Below are 17,521 nucleotides of genomic sequence, written 5' to 3'. Positions count from 1 at the left end.
CTGTCCATATCATCATTGGCCATACCCTCTGCTCCACTAACTGGACTATATCCTTTACCTGAGGTAAGCAAATGCCTGCTCCCCACAGAGGTCTGAGGGAACATATGGTTTCTGCTGACCTGCTAATTTACCATGGATCACCCAAACCCTCTAGAAATTTGCAAAATTAATTCCAGACCTCAGAGCCAGCAGGTATAAGGTTACTAATACCGTCTTACTGCCTGAGTGGTCAGCAACAGCTCAGCATTGTGAATAATTAATAATGATACGAATAACATCAACAGCCATCTTTCATTGATTGCTGACTATGTGCCAAGCATTATGCCGGGCATTTTGTCCCCACAGACTGGCTTTGGAGTACTGAATATGGTACAGCATGCCACAGGCTCAGAAAATGTTTAGATTAATCTCTTATTTGACATCGTGCAGTTACTATGTGGCAGAGCTAGGATGAAACCCAGGTCTTCCTGGCACCAACTCCCATGATTTTTTTTTTAGTAACTGCCATTGGCGGAGGCTAAGTCCTGTATCAAGACTTTCTATCAGTTAAAAATATAGGTTCTTGGATTTAACAAAGACCAAGTAAGAGTCATTTAGATAAGTTCTGCTTCAAGTCCAAGATCAAGTAAAGGGCAGGTCTGGCAGGGGCAGGGGCTGGTAGTACAGCTCTGTTCCACACGGAGATAGAAGGACCCAGACATCTTTCATTTTCATGCTCTGTCAGCCCCTGCTGTTGGAAGTCATACAGAGGATATGACCACTGGTTGATGAGTAAGTTAGACACAGGCAATCAGTGGCTCCTTAACACCTCCCACCTCCCCCACCACTGTCCTTGGAATATATGTTCTTGCCCAGCATTCTCTCAGTAGGAGCCATGTCAAGGACTCAGCCTTCAGAGGGTGCGGTGGTCTGCCTCTTTCTTCAACCTCCTCTCGCCCTCCATTTAAGGGGATCAGTTTCAGATTTCACGTGGGGAAGTCCCAAGTTTGCAAACCAATGACTGGATTCTTGCCCTCACCCCCATGGTTGAAGATGGCCCATCACCACTTCCTTGTTCTGGAGTTCAAGGCAAGGAGGGAAGAACAAGTAGGAGTTTTCCTTTCAATGGCAACAACTAGAACCTGCACGCACCACTTCCTCTCCCATTCCTTGAGGTGAGTTCAGCAGAACTTGGTCACATGGCCACACCAGACACAAGGGAGCCTGGGAAATGTAGTCTCTACTGCAGCGGCCACACGCCCAGAGAAAACGAAAAGGATGTGCGTTATTACCAACAGGAGGAATGGGAACTGGATATTAGGAGACAAAAACTAGTCTCTGCCATCTTGGATCACATCACATGAAGAAAGGGATAATCTGGTCTTTTGGCTCAGAGGGAGAGATGGGTACTGCCCCATCAAGACCCCACAAAATGGTGAACCCCCCTAATGGACTGGGGGAAGGATGGAAGTGGGACAACCCAAACTAGAACTACTGTAGTGCTCAGTAATTACATTCTGACAGAAAAAAAAGAACCTTAAGACGTGGCAGAAAGACAAGATGTTGTCATCATAAGAAAAATAGAAGATCTTGCTAATCAAGTCACCCAAGCTACATTTATCCTTTCCTGCTTTTGGCTCACAATCCTTTTTCAAATTCCCTTCCTCAGAGCACACGGGGGGGTGGGTAAACTTTGGGTTTCTAAATGGAGGAAGAGGTGTCTTGTTCTTGTGGAAGCAACCACTCTAGCTCTTCCCCAGGACCCAGACCCAGGGGTAGTAGATATCTTGATGGACCTCCGATGGTCAGAGCCACCAAGGAAACAGCCTATTGTGCGGGGATGGCCAGGCTTGGCATTTATCCCAAGTTCATGATCAATACATGCAGGCTGACCTCCCTTAGGCCTTCATACAGGTGCCTGGGAACAATCCTAGGCAACTAAGGATTCACAAGACCCAGGCTAAACCTCAGAAGTCCTCTCACTGTTAATTATTTGCACAATCATAGTATACCCTCCATAAATGGTGGCCCTAGGCCTGCCTCTGTACATACGGTCTCTGGTTCTCACGTCTACGGTAGCAGGTGCTGCCAGAGCTCTTTTCACACTCCCTTCTCCCTCCTGCTTCCAGACACACCGTATCCTGCTCCCAACCACCACACCTGCATTTCTCTGCCAAGGGCTTTCTTGGGCTGGTAGTCCTACTTTGCCAAACACAGGATACAAGGGAGGCACCTAGGAATTATCACTCCACCTCTCAGAAGCAGCCCTCAACTGGTGACTCTTGGGAGCTGTTGTATAAACACCCCCCTGATCACTGCACTGTGCTGCCCTTTGGGGCATAGGAGCACTGTGCTGGTTTCTGAGTTTCCCCACTTGGTTGGAGCTCTGCTAGCCCGCTGGGGTAGCTGGATTGATAACACACTTCTTGCCTGCCTTCCTTTCCTTATCTCATTTCCTGACTTCACTGCTGCTGTTTCTTGCATTTCCCAAAGACACTACTTGCAATCTATCTCAGGATAAGCTTCTGGATGGACCCAAGTGAGACCAGCACTGCGAGAGGTAAGCTATGCCAGGCTGGCAGAGGCTCTGGAGTCAGCCTGACCCAGATCTGAAGTCTGGCTTCCTCACTTTACTAGCTGAGTGATGCTGGAAAAATTAGTTGACTTGCCAATGCCTCGATTTCCTCATCTGTAAAATGGGGCCAATTATACCAGCCTTGCAGGACTGTAAAATTTTAAATGAGACAATTCCTCTAATGTCCCTGGCACTGATAAGAGTACACAGTAGGCAATCAAAGATCAGCTTCCATTTCTTCTCATGTCTGTTTTAGGAAGGAGGACACTGAGGCTTAGGAAGGTTCCCTGACTTGTGCCAGGTTATAAATGGAGTTAAATGATGGATTTTGGGTTCAAGTACAAATATCTTTCTGGTTCCAAACGTACTTATAGAGTCTCACATCTTTACTCCAGGACCTAAATTCCCTGATTTGATACCCCAAGTCATGCGAAACTTCCAATTCCCAGGTCTTCCTTCCGCATTTATGCAGACAACACATTTAGTTTCTCACTCTCAGAGATTCCCACATTCTGGTGTCATTCACGCCCTTTGCTATTTATGTCCTCTGTCTGGGCACATGGCTTCCTCTCCCTCATCCAGCTGTGACACTCTTCTAATTTGGGCGTCAAGATTTTCACAAGTTCATTTCCGATTAAAGCACGGTATCACTAAGAAGAGATAAATAGGCAGCAGAAGAAAGAGGACAGGTAACTCAGGGCAGAGCCAATGTTCAGGGAAGTGTCTTACCCTCAAACACACCAGGTTCCCCATTTACCTTTGAGGAGAGTGCTCAGAGCTTCTAATGGGGGGGGGGGGGCCACCCTGCAGAGCCCTGACAGGCAAGAGATACGGAGTGTTTCCAAGTCCACTCCTTCTACTCAGTGTCGTGTCCCCCACAGTCAGCGACAAAGCAGAGGCACACACGCAAAGGAAAACAGAAGTCGCGCCGCTGAACCTACTCAGATTTTTATAATTAGAAATCCAGAAAAGAGTTATTTTATTTCAACATACCTTTAAGTTTGGGGTCATTTTAAAAAATATGATTTTATTAAAAAATATATAAGCAGGTACACACACACACATTTATAGACAGGAAAGACATAAGCTTTCAGGGGTTGGACACTGACAGGTCCTAGGTGTGACTTCTATCTCCTGTAGGTGACCAGCTGATTCTGGCTTGCCTGGGATTTTCGCCATTTAGTGCGTCCCAGGAGAGTTCTCAGCCCCGACCTAATCAGGACGGTTGGTCACCCTATTAGGAAACAAACTTGATTCTCAGATCTCCTTTTTTAAAATGCAAATCTCTTCAGGCAGTTTAAAACAATCCACCAGTCACACTGCAGGGGTTCTGACTGCTTCTCACAGGATACCCCACTAAAATAGTCCCCACTTTAAGAATCCATAAGGATCTTCTATTGAAGGAATCAGAAATTCAGACACCTATGGGGCAGGACTTCAGTGAGTAGGAAAGGTCATTCATCTGCACAAAAGCTTTCCATCTATTCTTTACTTACACGAGGAAATATACTCCCATTCTTCTAGAAACCTACAGAGCATTCAGTCCTTAACCTTCCCTCCTTTGGTGGACATGGGATGGATAACTATTTCCCCACCCAAGCAAAACCGTCTAAGCATGATGGAAAACAAGAGCAATTCTCATCTGGCCTCAGTAGTAGGGACTATGGTTTTCTTAGTCTGATTTCCTCCAGAAGCTTGGACAAGGATTCAACTGTAAGGGGTTTATCTGAGAGGCCATCCCAGGGAACACCAGGAGGAGAGTGTCCTATTAGGTCAACTGTCACTGTTGGTGACTAGAGATTAACCCATGGCAAACTCTCGAAATGGGTGTAGAATAACACCTTAGTTATCTCACCAGATGGCCAAGGGAACTCAGGTGTCTGTACGCTGAACCTTTCATCACTGGAGGGGTGGGCTTCAATTCCCTGGCACTCACCCACACCATTTCCACAGTCAGAGAGACTCCTCAGACAGATGAACCCAGGTGCTGACAGTGGGAAGTCAAGCTGGCCTGCGCTGAAGTGGAAGGGCAAGGCTATGGGCTGGGCACCAGCAGCATCTGCTACAGCACATCAGTGACAGAACCCATGGGCCGCCATTACTCAGCGCTGGCCAACGGATGCCATGAGGGAATGCAGCCAGCGTTGTTAAAGCTCCTGAATTTTTAAAAGAAACCTGGAATCCAGAATTCTTGTGGAACCTCCTGATTCATTATTGCTGATGATTAATTCCAAAAAAAAGTTTTTTGAAAACACTGTAGGGGTGAATGGAGCTCTCTGTAGGCAGAATTCAACCAGTGGGCAAACAGTTCACATCCACTAACCTAGGTAAAGCCCCTTATTTTATGGATGGGAAAAGCAGGACCCTAGAGGGAAGTGACTTAAAGACAACTGCTAAACCCAGTTCACCAGTAACTCCCAGGCTAGGGTCTCCCCTGACCCACTGTGCTGCCTGCACTAGCAAAACTCCCCACTCCTTCCGCAAACCCACCCATGACGGGCGGCAGCCTCATGGCTGCCCTCCACTCCACTCCGCGCAAAGGAAGTCTTGTGCTGCCCCACAACTCATTACAATACTTAGTATCATTAGAAATTGGATTCCTTATGATTCTTAACTTCATGAAAAGTTACACAGGGTTTATTTTGTCCTGGGTACCCTCCTAAGTACTTCACATATAATTCCCTTAATTCTCAAAGCAACCCTCTGATGTGAGGTCTATTAGTTTCCTCACCTTAAGCACAGAAGACCAAGGCACAGAGAGGTTAAGATACTTGCCTACAGTAGGGTAGTCAGCGGCAGAGCTAGGAGACAAATCCTGGCAGTTGGCTCCAGAGTCCATGGGCCACTCACTGCCTCCAAACTAACTACCTAGTTAGGCTTTTTAAATATCCTGATTGGTCATTTTCCCCATTACAACAGGAGTTAGCCAAGTATAGGCCCATAAGCCAACTCCTGCCCACAGCTTGTTTTTCTACATAAAATTTTCTAAATAAAATTTCAGGGGTGCCTGGGTGTCTTGGTCAGTTAAGCATCTGACTCTTGGTTTTGGCTCAGATCATGTTCTCAGGGTCATGAGTTGGAGTCCCCGGTAGGGGTCAGGGCTCAGCCCGGAGTCTGCTTGAGATTCTTTCCCTCTCCCTCTCCCTCTGCCCCTCCCTGCGCTAACACACCCGCGCTCTCTCGCTCTCACTCTTAAATAAATAAATTCTTTAAAAATAAATAAATAAATAACATTTTACTGGAATCTAGTTTCACCCATTATTTTATATATGATCCGTGACTATTCTTGCCCTACGAAGACAAAGTTAAGTAGGTGAACACAGACCATATGGCCCGCAAAGCCTAATATATTTAGTCCCTGGCCCTTCACAGAAAGTTTGCTGACCCCTGCATTCTGGACTTGCCAAGCATTCCTGATTGCAGGTTGCTTGATGATGTGGCTTAATCATAATGCAGAAAACCCTATAATCCCCCCAAAGCCCTAGCATACGCAGTGATGAATTCACAGGTTAGAGTTCCAGAAACTGCAATTGTGCAGAATATGTCTGGGAACCTAGGAATCAGCAAAAGTACCCTCAGAGCCCCATTTAAGGAAAAAAGACACCAAAAAATGACCCATAAAAGAGGCAGACACCTAATCTTGGGTCCTGACCTGGGCGAAGGTCTCTAAAGCAAGGGGATCGACAGAAATACCCAAATAGAGGCAGAGAGGAGAAACAGAACAGGAGGCCACTCTTGTAATTAGCTATCAACAAGCATGATCCACTGAGAGACAGGGGGTCAAATCCCAGCTCTACTGCCTACTCATTTCTTAAACTTCAATTTTCTCACCCATAAAACAGGAGGAATAATCTCATTTCTTGGGGGTTAGGCAGATTAGCCAAGATTATAACATGCATGAAGTTCCCAGCACCCCACGGGAGATTTGCTAACCAGTCAGAGGAGCCCTATGATTAGGAATACCAGTAACCATAAAAGAATAGAAATGGTGGTTATTTACACAGAGGCACTCGGCCCCACAATTCAGCTGTCAAAGAGTAACAGGATGATGGCAAGGAACAAAAAGCAGTGTTTGGCTTGAGGGGCCCAAATTCAGGAATGATCTAATCACCTTTATACACTCCATGTAAAGAAGTAAAGAAGCATGGGCCATGTTTTCATCAAAAATAGTTCAAGCAAAAAAGTAACGTGGGTAGGCAGAGGTAAGCTTTAATCTCCTGGAAAAATCATTTCAGTGAAACAGATTATTTATTCCTTGACAACGCCAGATAAATGAAACTGTATAAGAAGTGGGAAGAAGGAAGTTTGCACTGTATACTCTGAACGAAGACAAAGTTGCATTGGCCCCTCTTATCCTTATAGTGCAAGTATTTACTGAATAGTATGAACACTTGCTGACAATCTGTCAAACTTTTAAATACCCTTTATCTTTACCTTTTTCACAGCTTTTCCCTGAGATCTAAAAAAAAGGCCAGTGATAGTTTTCTGATATGCTTTTTCCACATATAATTAAGCATACTGCTAGAAAGTACAACAGGAACCACTCATGATTTGAACTGCTTAAAGCAGCTGAATCATTGCAAAAATGATTTCTTACTCTTAATTTGTTTCAATCAAACTTTTGACCTCTAAACACTGGACACTCCCCTTTGTTTTTTAAGGCAGTGAAAATGCAGCTACATTGAGAACCTGAAGGTATATAACACAGCATGCTTTTCTTCCCTCTTCAAAATACACTGAATTAATTTCACACAGTTGGAGCAAATTACCATGCTACGTCCTTAATTTATGTGTTATGGCCCCACTGGGCTGAGGCTCTATGGTCACAGTCTAGGGGCACATGGTTTTCATTACTTAATCAGGATCCTGCATTTCAACTTGCCCATTTAAATGGATGCAATTAGTTCATTTGTGATGGCCTCGAATACCCTTATCTTTCCTAACTTATCAAAGAAGCTACACTGGCCCAATGTTTTGAGCTTTGTCTCAATACTGAAAGGTTATTTGATGATAAGTTACGCCAAATATTATTTTTACTGCCCAGCAAATAATTTTACTGAGTCGTTCCACCAACGTACTGCTGATAAGGAAGCCTTTTTAAATGCATTTATTTTAAACACATTTATTTATCTGGGACTTAAATAAATTAACTGAGAATAGTACCACAGGTGCAGGTAAGGTACAGCGTGTGCACGTCTGATTGTTCATAGCGTAAAGGATTAGAGATGGAGGGAACCTCAAGTCTCACCACCCACTTGACAAACCCAGAGAGCTAATTAACACAGCTCAGGTCAGTCCTGCTGCTGAGATGGGATTAGAACTCAGCCTTCCTGATTCTCCACCCCTTTTTCTCTGCAGCTCCTCCTTCGTCTGGCAGAACCTTACCAGAGTATTACACTTGGATGAACCAGGGCCAGGGCTGGCTCTGTGAGCTTTGCGCCTCCCATTCAGGTCGCATATGGTCCCCCCTGCTCTTTTGCAATGACTGAATTGATGGGATGGGCTCAGTCAGGTGCAACAAGGGAAGCCTGGAAACAATCCTCAGGCCGCATCCGTTGCGGGTCCCCTACCAACGCTGTCGGTTGTTATAAGCACCAGCTGGAAGATGGATGCTGGTATTCCAGAAAGACCTTTTGAATCAGGCGGGGCTGTGACTGGCCTCATGCTGAGACGGAGGCATAATTATTTCCAATAACTGTCTGCCTAGGCTATACTTGGTGATTTCCAAAGGAAAGTGCCTCCTTCTTGCAACAAAACATTCAGTGCTTATCTGGGCCGGGGGTTGCAGTCTTGAACTTATTTCTTATGTAGGGGCACAATGCCCGAAACTTCTGTCTGTTAATAACTTATCTAGCAGGGCAGAAAGAAATACAATCTCTTATAAATAGCAGTGAAGGATAAACCACTTGACCACATTGGATGTTTGCTCAGGATCTCTTTCCGAGGGCAGTGGTCTCATTTGGGACACGATGGGCCATTAGAGGCTCCTGGAAGGTATGCTCTCTGGAGAGAAAGCTCAACCTCTCAGGCTGAGACTGTCAGGGATAACGAAGAGCAGTCTCTTGCAGGGTGGTGTCAAAGAGCCCAGACTCCGTTCTGAGTTCGAATTCCAGGTCTCGCTGACCAGCTGTGTGCGTGTTGAACAAGTCACACGGCCCCTCCAAGCCTGGGTTTCTACCTGTGTAAAGTATGAGCAATGGTGTTTCACTGTGCAGACGGTCCTTATATACTATACGGAAAGCCGTTAGCAAACGCCTGGCACTTACAGGGACTCAATAAACAGGAGCTATTATTTCTAGGCAGGGGCCTGTTCTTGGAAGGGGCAAGTTATTCAAACTGAATGTTCCAGACTGATTCTCCGTGTTGATCAAATTATGGCTGTAATCTCCACTTTGCAGGCACAGGCATTTTCTAGAGTCTTCCCTGTGACTTGTAGCCTTCCTCCTGCTCTGCAAGCCTGTCTTGAAACTCTCCACTTGGCTGCCATACGTCTTTCAGGCCAAAGGGAACCCCACCCCACCCATCCCTTCCTGCCATTCCGTTGCAGCAGCTCTGGGCAGACCCGTACCTGTGCCTCTCCTTCCCACCACGCTTGCTCTGCAAACCTCCCACGTTCATTCACAGCTTCTCTCCCCAACTAGATTAAGCTTCTGGGAGACAAGACATTACTACATTTCTCTGACCCCTCCCCAGCACCCAGCACATGTCCAAGAATTTTCTAGGTTCTCTGATCCCTTGCTAGGCACAGGGTGGTCCACAGACGAGCATCAGCGGCATCACCTGGGAGCTCAACAGAATCTCAGGTTCCACTCCAGGTCTACTAAATCAGAATCCCATCCCCAAGTGACTCAAGTGCACAGTGCTGGAGAAACATCGCTCGAGTCTATTTCCCCGACTTCAGTCATTCACAGCTTCCCTTCAAAGCCTTAGCCATTTTTCAACACCACCTACACTCTGTGTTACTAATATGTATTTTTAAAGGATTTTACACTGACATTCTGTCTCACTTAGCCTTATCCTAAGCAGTACTATCCAGTCTGTCAATAGTTCATTCAGCAAGGCAGAAAGAAATACATTCCTTAATAAGAGTTGAAGGTCTAAGTGAAAAACAGTCTGTTGGCATACATTAAAATAAATAAATAATCATCAAAGGAAAATGATTCTCCATCTATCAGCTAAAATTAACTTATTCAGGGGCGCCTGCGTGGCTTAGTCGGTTAAGCATCTATCTGGCTCTTGATGTCAGCTCAGGTCATGGTCCTCGGGGTCCTGGGATGGAGCCCTGCTTCGGGCTCCAAGCTCAGTGGGGAGTCCGCTTGTCTCCCTCTCCCTATGTCCCCCCCCGCCACCGCTTGTGTGCACAAGCAGGCGCGCGCTCTCTCTCTGTCTCATAAATAAATATATCTTAAAAAAATAAAATGAACTCATATGCCACCAAGGGTATACCTACCCCACTTTAGCGAGCACAGCTCTAGGATTTTTGTAGCTGAATTAGAAGACATCTCCCCAGTTCCTGACCCCGTATCTGGATCTGCCTCTACCTGCCATGGTTGCCTTGTGAGGTAGATGCATTTGCTTGCAAAACACAGATGGTTGTAGCGGATGGTGGGAGGTAGAAACTCTGGGCTCTGGCCCCGCACCATCCCTAATAACTTGCCAAATCACAGCCCTCTTTGGGGCTCATTTTTGTGGGTGTGCTGATCTCAAAGTTTCTCTTCATATCTAACAATATGACATAATAAATGATAGCAGAGCCTCCAGAGTCAGAATGACTTTGGGTTGAAATTAAGTCTCCCTTACTTGCTAATGTCATTAAGTCTCTGTTTTCCTCATCCATAAAATGGGAGCAATAAATGGACGCAACACCCATGTCAGAGGATTTTTGCAAGAATAAAGAATAGGATAGCTGCAAAATGCTGAGATTGAAATCTAGTACACAGCGTTCAATAAAAAAATACAGCTATTAATATTTTTTCTTGGCCTCCAAAATAATAATAGCTAATATTTATGGGGTATTTAATATGCAGCAGGCACTACGTGAAGCACTCTACACCCTGTCCTTTTATCCTCACAATAACCCAATGAGGTAGGGACTTTTATTCTCTCCATTTCATGGATGAGGAAACTAGAGGCACAAGGGGTAAGCCACTTGCTCGAAGTCATACATTTCGTAAGTGGTGCAGCTGGATTTGAGGGCATGTCATCTGACTCCAGAGCCAGCGTTCGGAACCTCAACCCATCCTGCCTTTCTGTAAAATACTGGTCAACACACAGACTTTGCCAATTCGACAAATATTGTGGGATCTTGGCAGAGTAATTCCCAGCACAGGTGAACAGGGGCCCGTCTAGTTACCATTAGCTCTACTACTGGTATTTATTGAGTCTTCACATCTGAACAAGACCCTACTAGGTAGGCACTGGGAAGTGCATCTTATCCTTCGGTTATGGTGAGGACCTCTTTTTAAAAATTTTTTTGGAATGCATTTTATTCTTAAACATAACATACATTTAAAAAATGAACAGTGGTGCGTGGGTGGCTCAGACAGTTAAGCGTCCCACTCTTGGGTTCAGCTCACGTCATGATCTCAGGGCCATGACATTGAGCCCGTGTAGGACTCTGCACTGAGCATGGAGTCTACTTGAGACTGTCTTTCTCCCTCTCCTTCTGCCCCTCCCCACACGCTCTCTCTCAAAACACAAACGGAACACAATATAAATATGCAGCTCAATAATTATCTCCAAGTAAACAGCCATGTATCCATCACTCTGTTGCCCGAGAAGCTCCTAGATACTTTCTCTCCCTCCTCCTCAAATGTAACTACTGTACTAGGGTTTCTCGTCCCCAACACTGTATACATTTGGGGCTGGGTAATTCTTTGCTGTGGGGGTTGTCCTGCTCCTGCGGGATGAGTAGAAGCCTCCCTGGCTTCCAAAAGCACCTTCCCCAGGTGGCAACAAGAAATGGCAACAATTTCTCTAGACATTGACAAGAAATGGCAACAATTTCTCTAGACATTGACAAGTGTCCCCTTGTGACAAAATCACTCCTGGTTATGAACCACTGCACTCTCATGACCTTTTTGGTAACCACTTTCTTTGCTTTCTTTTTGACTTAAACCACACAAGCATGCACCCTTAAATATTATCATTTAATCTTGCCTGGTGAAAGGAATTCTTTATACTTTAATCTATTAAAAAGGCCTCTAATCATGTCCCCCTAAAATAAACTAGGTGGGGGGACCGTGTAATTTCTCATCTAAACTGGAGGCACAGACATTAACCAGGATTGACCCGGGCAAGCCAGCATGATTACCCTGCTTCTAGAGAACCTCTGCTGGGAGTGAACATTATTCTCACAGCCGCACACAATTAGGGCCCCCTTACCCACTGGATAATTGTACATGAAGTGGCAAAGGGTAATTAAAAGCAGCACAACCCCAAGGGCAAAGTAACATAGACCCAGATAAATATCTCAAGGCCTAAGCGCTGTGAAGCAGAAAACTCATGGGCCTTGGCCCTTAATGGAGGCGTATTCTTCAAATCACTTGCTGAAAGACACCACCTCAATATCTACTTTCACCACATTAGCACAACAAAGCGATTAAAATAAATGCCTTCCAAGATTCAAGATTCGCACATCAGTGCAAAAGGGATCAAGATCACCCCTTGTAAGAGGTTTAGGGTTTGTAGTGGATTTTTAACCAATATATCTGCCTTTTTACCCCCTCGGTGTCACTGGAAAATAGAGCAACCACTATCAATTTGACCTGCCGTGCATTGTAATCTCGTAAGTCCTGATATTGACCACGTTAAAAGTGACAACTAAGGCTTTCCTTACATACATGAGAAATCCTATTGATAGCCTATTTGCCTGAATATAATTCAGCTTGTCCTCCATTCTTCTGGGCATCCAAGAGAACGGAAATCAGCTTTCACGGACTTAGACACTTGCACATTTCATCAAATGTTTATTTGACTTCGTCGGCATCCATTTCCCCTTTCTCCAGCAACTGTCTTTGTCGAGGTCCAGCCCTCTGGGGTCCTCGGTCCATGGGGTCTGGGTGAGACTCGACCACAAGGCAAAGCCCTCATATTCCGCAGAAGTGATTTGGCACAGGGCTTTCCTACAAACCATGCCCATCAGGCCCATTGGAACTGGTTTTGAGGCTTTTCGTTCAATAATTGGGCAAAGGAGGCTTATACTTTTTTGTCGGACTTGAACCTGAAATTGCGTAAACTGACGACGGCTACCATCAGCTAGCCACCCAACAAGGAGCCCCATACACAGAGGAAAGAAGAGGAAGACGGGGCTGAAGGTGAAAAGAAAGAAATCAGATTCCGAAGTTATTGTTCAGCCCTGAGCAAGATACTCTTGAGGCCAGTTCTAGGTATGTACCTTTCAGTAACTTGAACTTGTATGTATGAAAAAAATTTATATATCTATCTCCTAATTCCACTTAAATTGGGTCTTTGTCACTTACTAGGAAAACACCCTCTGTGGCAACTTTTTAGACATCAACTCAGTAAGAATTACATTTTATACTGTAACCCAGAATGTGCATGCAGGCCCAGAGAGAGAACTGACTCAAAGTTTCATGAAACAACAGAACACTTACTAGCATCTGATGATGCTGATATTTTCTGTCCTGTTATAACTTAAAAAAAAAAAAATACTGGTTGCAGCCCACTATATTGATTTCATGACCTTCATTTTAAAAAACACTGACTTGTGAGATAAAGTTAAAAATTGATTTCACCAGAAAAAGTGAGATAAGAAACATGATAATTTCAATCAGATTATTGAGGAAACTAGGAGGTTTGGCCCCTAAACCAAGTATCTAGCAACAGATACTTGCTACCTTACCATTTCTCTCTGATCTACCCAGGACACATGCTGACCAGAAAAGGAAGGAAAAAAAAAATCTTAATGACCTAGAAATAAATGCATTACTAAAAAAATTTTAAAAAGCATTTTCTAAAACAAAATAAAAACCATGTGTAAAAAGAGAGATGAGAAATACATTAAGTAGGGAAAGAGACACCTAAGTCCTGTTGCTGAGCTGAGTTACGTTATTTATTTATCTAGGGGCTGAAGATAGCAATTTCAGGGAACCTCCGCAGTTACTGAGTATGTAAAAATAGTGTCTTCAAGATAAGATCAGATCTCTGGGGCAGATGTAGAGGGAAGTAGGGAGATAGGAAGAGAGAGAGGAAGGGAGGGTGAGAAAGAGAGAAAGAGGCGGGGAGACAGAGGTCACTTGCAGTATAAACCTCAAGCCTTCACTTATGTGTGTATCGTGTATAAAATAACTATGAAGAGTCCCTGAAATTTTAGGCAATTACTGCAGGCTGGATAAGACAGGGTATTTTTAACTGTTTTCCATGTACCTTATTTGTATTGTCAGTTAGCCAAAACTTCCTTTTTGTGTGCTCAGAAGCAGAGTCTTGATTAAATCTGCTGAATCGAATGGAGAAGTAGGATTCTCATGCTTGCTAGCAACAGAGACCAGGGCCTGTAAACAATACTGAGAAAATTTAGCCACTTTTACACTCTTGTGTGGCTGTAGCTTTAACTCCTCCCAAATTCTTCTAGATTATTAGGCTCAAGCACAGTTGTCTGCTTGTTTGAGAAGCTATGGACTGTCCTGCCACCAAGACGAAAGTCTATGAATTTCAAAGCAGAGTGAAGTTTAAAGACAATCAATTGTACACCCCGGAGAAGTGACTTCTGAGAATTTTCCCAGGGAGAATGAAAATCAAACCTCACTATAATGGTATTTTAGGTAGGTTTCTTCATCTTCCATCATTATATTTTTCAAATACATTCCACCTGCATTACTGAATTTAAGCAAATACAGTGTCTGATTAATATTTGCAGATGTTGTAAAGAAGCGATTAACCTCTCCTGTGTAATAAGTCCTTGGAATGGTCTGAATTCTTCTGGTCCTCTTTTAGGAAATGCAAGCACTCTTCAAAGGTGTGTGGTGTGTGTGTATGTGTGTGTGTGTGTGTGTGTGCGTTTGTGCTGTACTTTTATCACAGAATTCTTAGATATACAAAAAAGAATCACAGACTTATCAATATAACCGTCGCCTAGTTTGTGACATTTAACTTAGAGACCGAAATATATACTGAGTGTTTACCTTGGGTCAGTCACCATCATGCTATTTAATTGAATGAAAAAATATACGAGGTGCTTATTGTTGTTGCTACTATTACTTTCTTCATCATCATTAATGCCATTACAGCACATCCCTGTTAGAGGCACTGTCATGGTTAACAGCCTGGCATCTGGAATCAGATCTCAGGTAAACTCCAAATTACCAATGTGACTTACGGCAAGTTACTTAACCTCCCTCTGGGCTCAGTGTACTGCTGCACGGACTACTCATGATGCCCCAAAAGTGCCTACTGGAACGCCTGACACACAGGATGCTCTCAACCACCATTCTTCATAGCATGTGGATGGCAGATGAAAGCGCAGCCTGGGGAGGTTAAGTAAGGCGAAGCTGCTTTTTCTTCTCCTCCAGATATTTGGTTTGGAAGTTCCACAGATGCATTCTCTTTCGGACGGGAAACAGCATGTCCAGGATTGCGCGAAAATCTCGTACACATCCTCCAAATGGGTCGGTAAATTTCTGGGGCAAACACTAGCTAACCTTGAAGGATCAGCCAGCTTTCTGGAGAGACTGCTGCTGTCAGCACTCCAAAGTCTTTCTTCTGAAGGGGCCACCTTCCAGATGCAGCCGTCTGGGTACCAGCAAGCACACCAAGTTGGTTCGCAAAGTTCAGAGGAGTTGGCTCTGGTATGTTTACAAGTCTTAGCAGATCGCAGGAATGTTCGGGATAATTATTACCCCACCCAGGAGCGCCCAGCCCAACCCTCTCACATCTGGAAGGAAGCGGCCACACAAAGGAGAGCAAGGGAGACCTCCTCCTGCGGCTGCTTTCTCAGGCTCCAGGGAAGATTACCGAGGAGCTCTCACCCCCTTTGTCAACACCAGCCACTACTCACAGTATCGTTCAGACCACAGGGCATTCGATGCAAAGGAAGAGTTTATCTTCCAGTCCAAACCGAATGGCATTTTGCAAAATATCATCTTTGTTCCCTCCCCCTGACCCAGACACGCGCGCACACACAAGCACACGCGCGCGCCCGCGCTTTCTCTCTCTCACACACACACACACAGACACACACACACACACACACACACACGAAGGTGAAAGGTGAAATACTCCAGAAAACAGACAGCGATCCACACGCACACAGCCTTTCCAACATAGGAGCTGCTAGAATCAGACACACCTAGTTGTACAGGGCAGACGAACCAAGCCCTGAGTATCCTCTGCTAACGCCAGGGATTTCCCCCAGTCCTTTCCCTGCCTTTCGAAAGTATCTGGGATTCATCAGCATTTCTCCCACCTCCCACGGACGCGCACCAACCAAAGCACATGGTCCCTGGCGGCGCGTTTGCAAACCCCACCAGCGCCAACGCCTCGAAACCGCCAAACTTCCTGTCTCCACACCACCAAAGCTCCCAGAGCGCCGCGCCAAGTGCCCCAGGGGCTCCTGCGGAGGGAGCCTGCAGCCCAGGAGCCGTGGGCGGGGTTTCCTGCTCGCCCCAGCGCCGGAGCCCAGCACCTCCGCTGGGGGTCTCCGGACGCGCGCGCTGCGCCCCGGGCGCACGCTGAGCGCCCGCCGGGGCCGCCGCTCTCGACCGCGCCCCCGCAGCGCGCTGGACACCGGGGCAGTCGCCCACCTACCTGCTCCGCTGCCTCCGCCCTCGGGCGCTCGGGCGCTGCCGACCGCTACTTTTATTGTCTAGGTGGCTCAGCGCGCGGGACCTGGGAACTCGGCTCTACGCCGGCCCTGCGAGCAACTCCACTCGGCTCCGCGCCTTCCCGGGCGCCCGCCTTCCTCTTCCTCCTCCTCTCGGCCCAAGCTCCTGCTCGGCACGTGAGCCGCGCAGCCCGACTCCCGGGCTGGCTGGGCTGCCGGCGCCCGCCGCATCCCCGGCCCGGGGCCGCTCGTCGTCCCCGCTGCCGCTCGCCGCGCGTCCTCGCTTCGGTCCACACTTACAGCTGTGCCCGGGCCGCCTGCCTGGCGTCCTTCCGTCCTTCCGTCCTGCCCGCCTGCTCTCTCTGTCAGCCCCGGCTCCCGGCTCCGCTCTCCGCAGCTGCCCCCGCCCGCCGCCTCTCCGGGGGCTGGGGCGGCCGCTGCCAATGAGACTCGGCTGATGCGCTGTTCCGGCCCAGTCATTGTATCGGGAGGGGAGGAAGGGGAGGGGAGCGCCAGGAAGGGAGGGGGCGCCCTCGGCCCCCGCCGCGCGGCTGCCGGCTGGGCTCGCCTACCCCGCCAGAGAGAAGGCGCTGGTGCCAAGGGGCGCGGAGCGGCTGGCGCGGCCGGGAGTGGGGGAAGGGGAGGGGCACTAGCCCGCGCCTCTGCATCCCTCGCTCCGAGGCAGAAAAGCGCGGGGAGGGACTCGGTTCGCCTCCCAGGCTCCAAGCATCCCAAGCCCGACTGCCCTTAGAATAAAGGGGGTGAGGCGCGGGCGGCTGCGGGCGGCACAGGATCTACTCCGGATCGGGAGTGGGTCTGGCTCATGACTCGATCTGAGATTCCCGCGAACCTGGTGGGTCCCCTTGAAAGAAAGACATAGAAAGGAGGAGCAAGGAGGGGAGGAAAGAGGGAAAGAAGGGAGGGAAGGAGAGACGGTAGTAAGAGAGAAGAGCGAGAGAGAAAGAGAGGAAAGAAGAGTAAAAAGAGGGAGTAAGAGCCTACCCCATGCCTGGCATTTTCCCTCCAGAACAGTTCTGGGATTCAGGAGTGTTTCATTATGCTTTCTTTAGAGACGACGAAACTCCAGAGGTTAACTCAAATAGCTGATAAATGAGAAGACAGATTGCAGCTAGATGTGATGCTGCGTGCGGGGCAGCAAATGAGAGAAGAGTGGAGGAAGAAGGGAG

General features: G+C 46.8%; 1 protein-coding gene across 1 annotated transcript in view; it reads right to left on the bottom strand.

Moving 5' to 3' along the window:
- Window positions 1-16,679, bottom strand: part of FRMD4B (FERM domain containing 4B) — a 315,746-nt gene extending 299,067 nt beyond the window's left edge. The window contains exon 1 of the mRNA XM_087866862.1: window positions 16,319-16,679. The gene's annotated coding sequence lies outside the window, so the exon portion shown is untranslated. The remainder of the gene's footprint in view (window positions 1-16,318) is intronic.
- Between the last annotated feature and the right edge of the window lie 842 nt (window positions 16,680-17,521).

The sequence above is a fragment of the Ursus americanus genome, chromosome 14, assembly GCF_024610735.1.
Source record: "Ursus americanus isolate L20-20 chromosome 14, mUrsAme1.1.p, whole genome shotgun sequence".
Lineage (NCBI taxonomy): Eukaryota > Metazoa > Chordata > Mammalia > Carnivora > Ursidae > Ursus > Ursus americanus.
The sequence above is the reverse complement of the archived record's forward strand: the minus strand, read 5'-3'. Positions and strand labels throughout refer to the sequence as shown.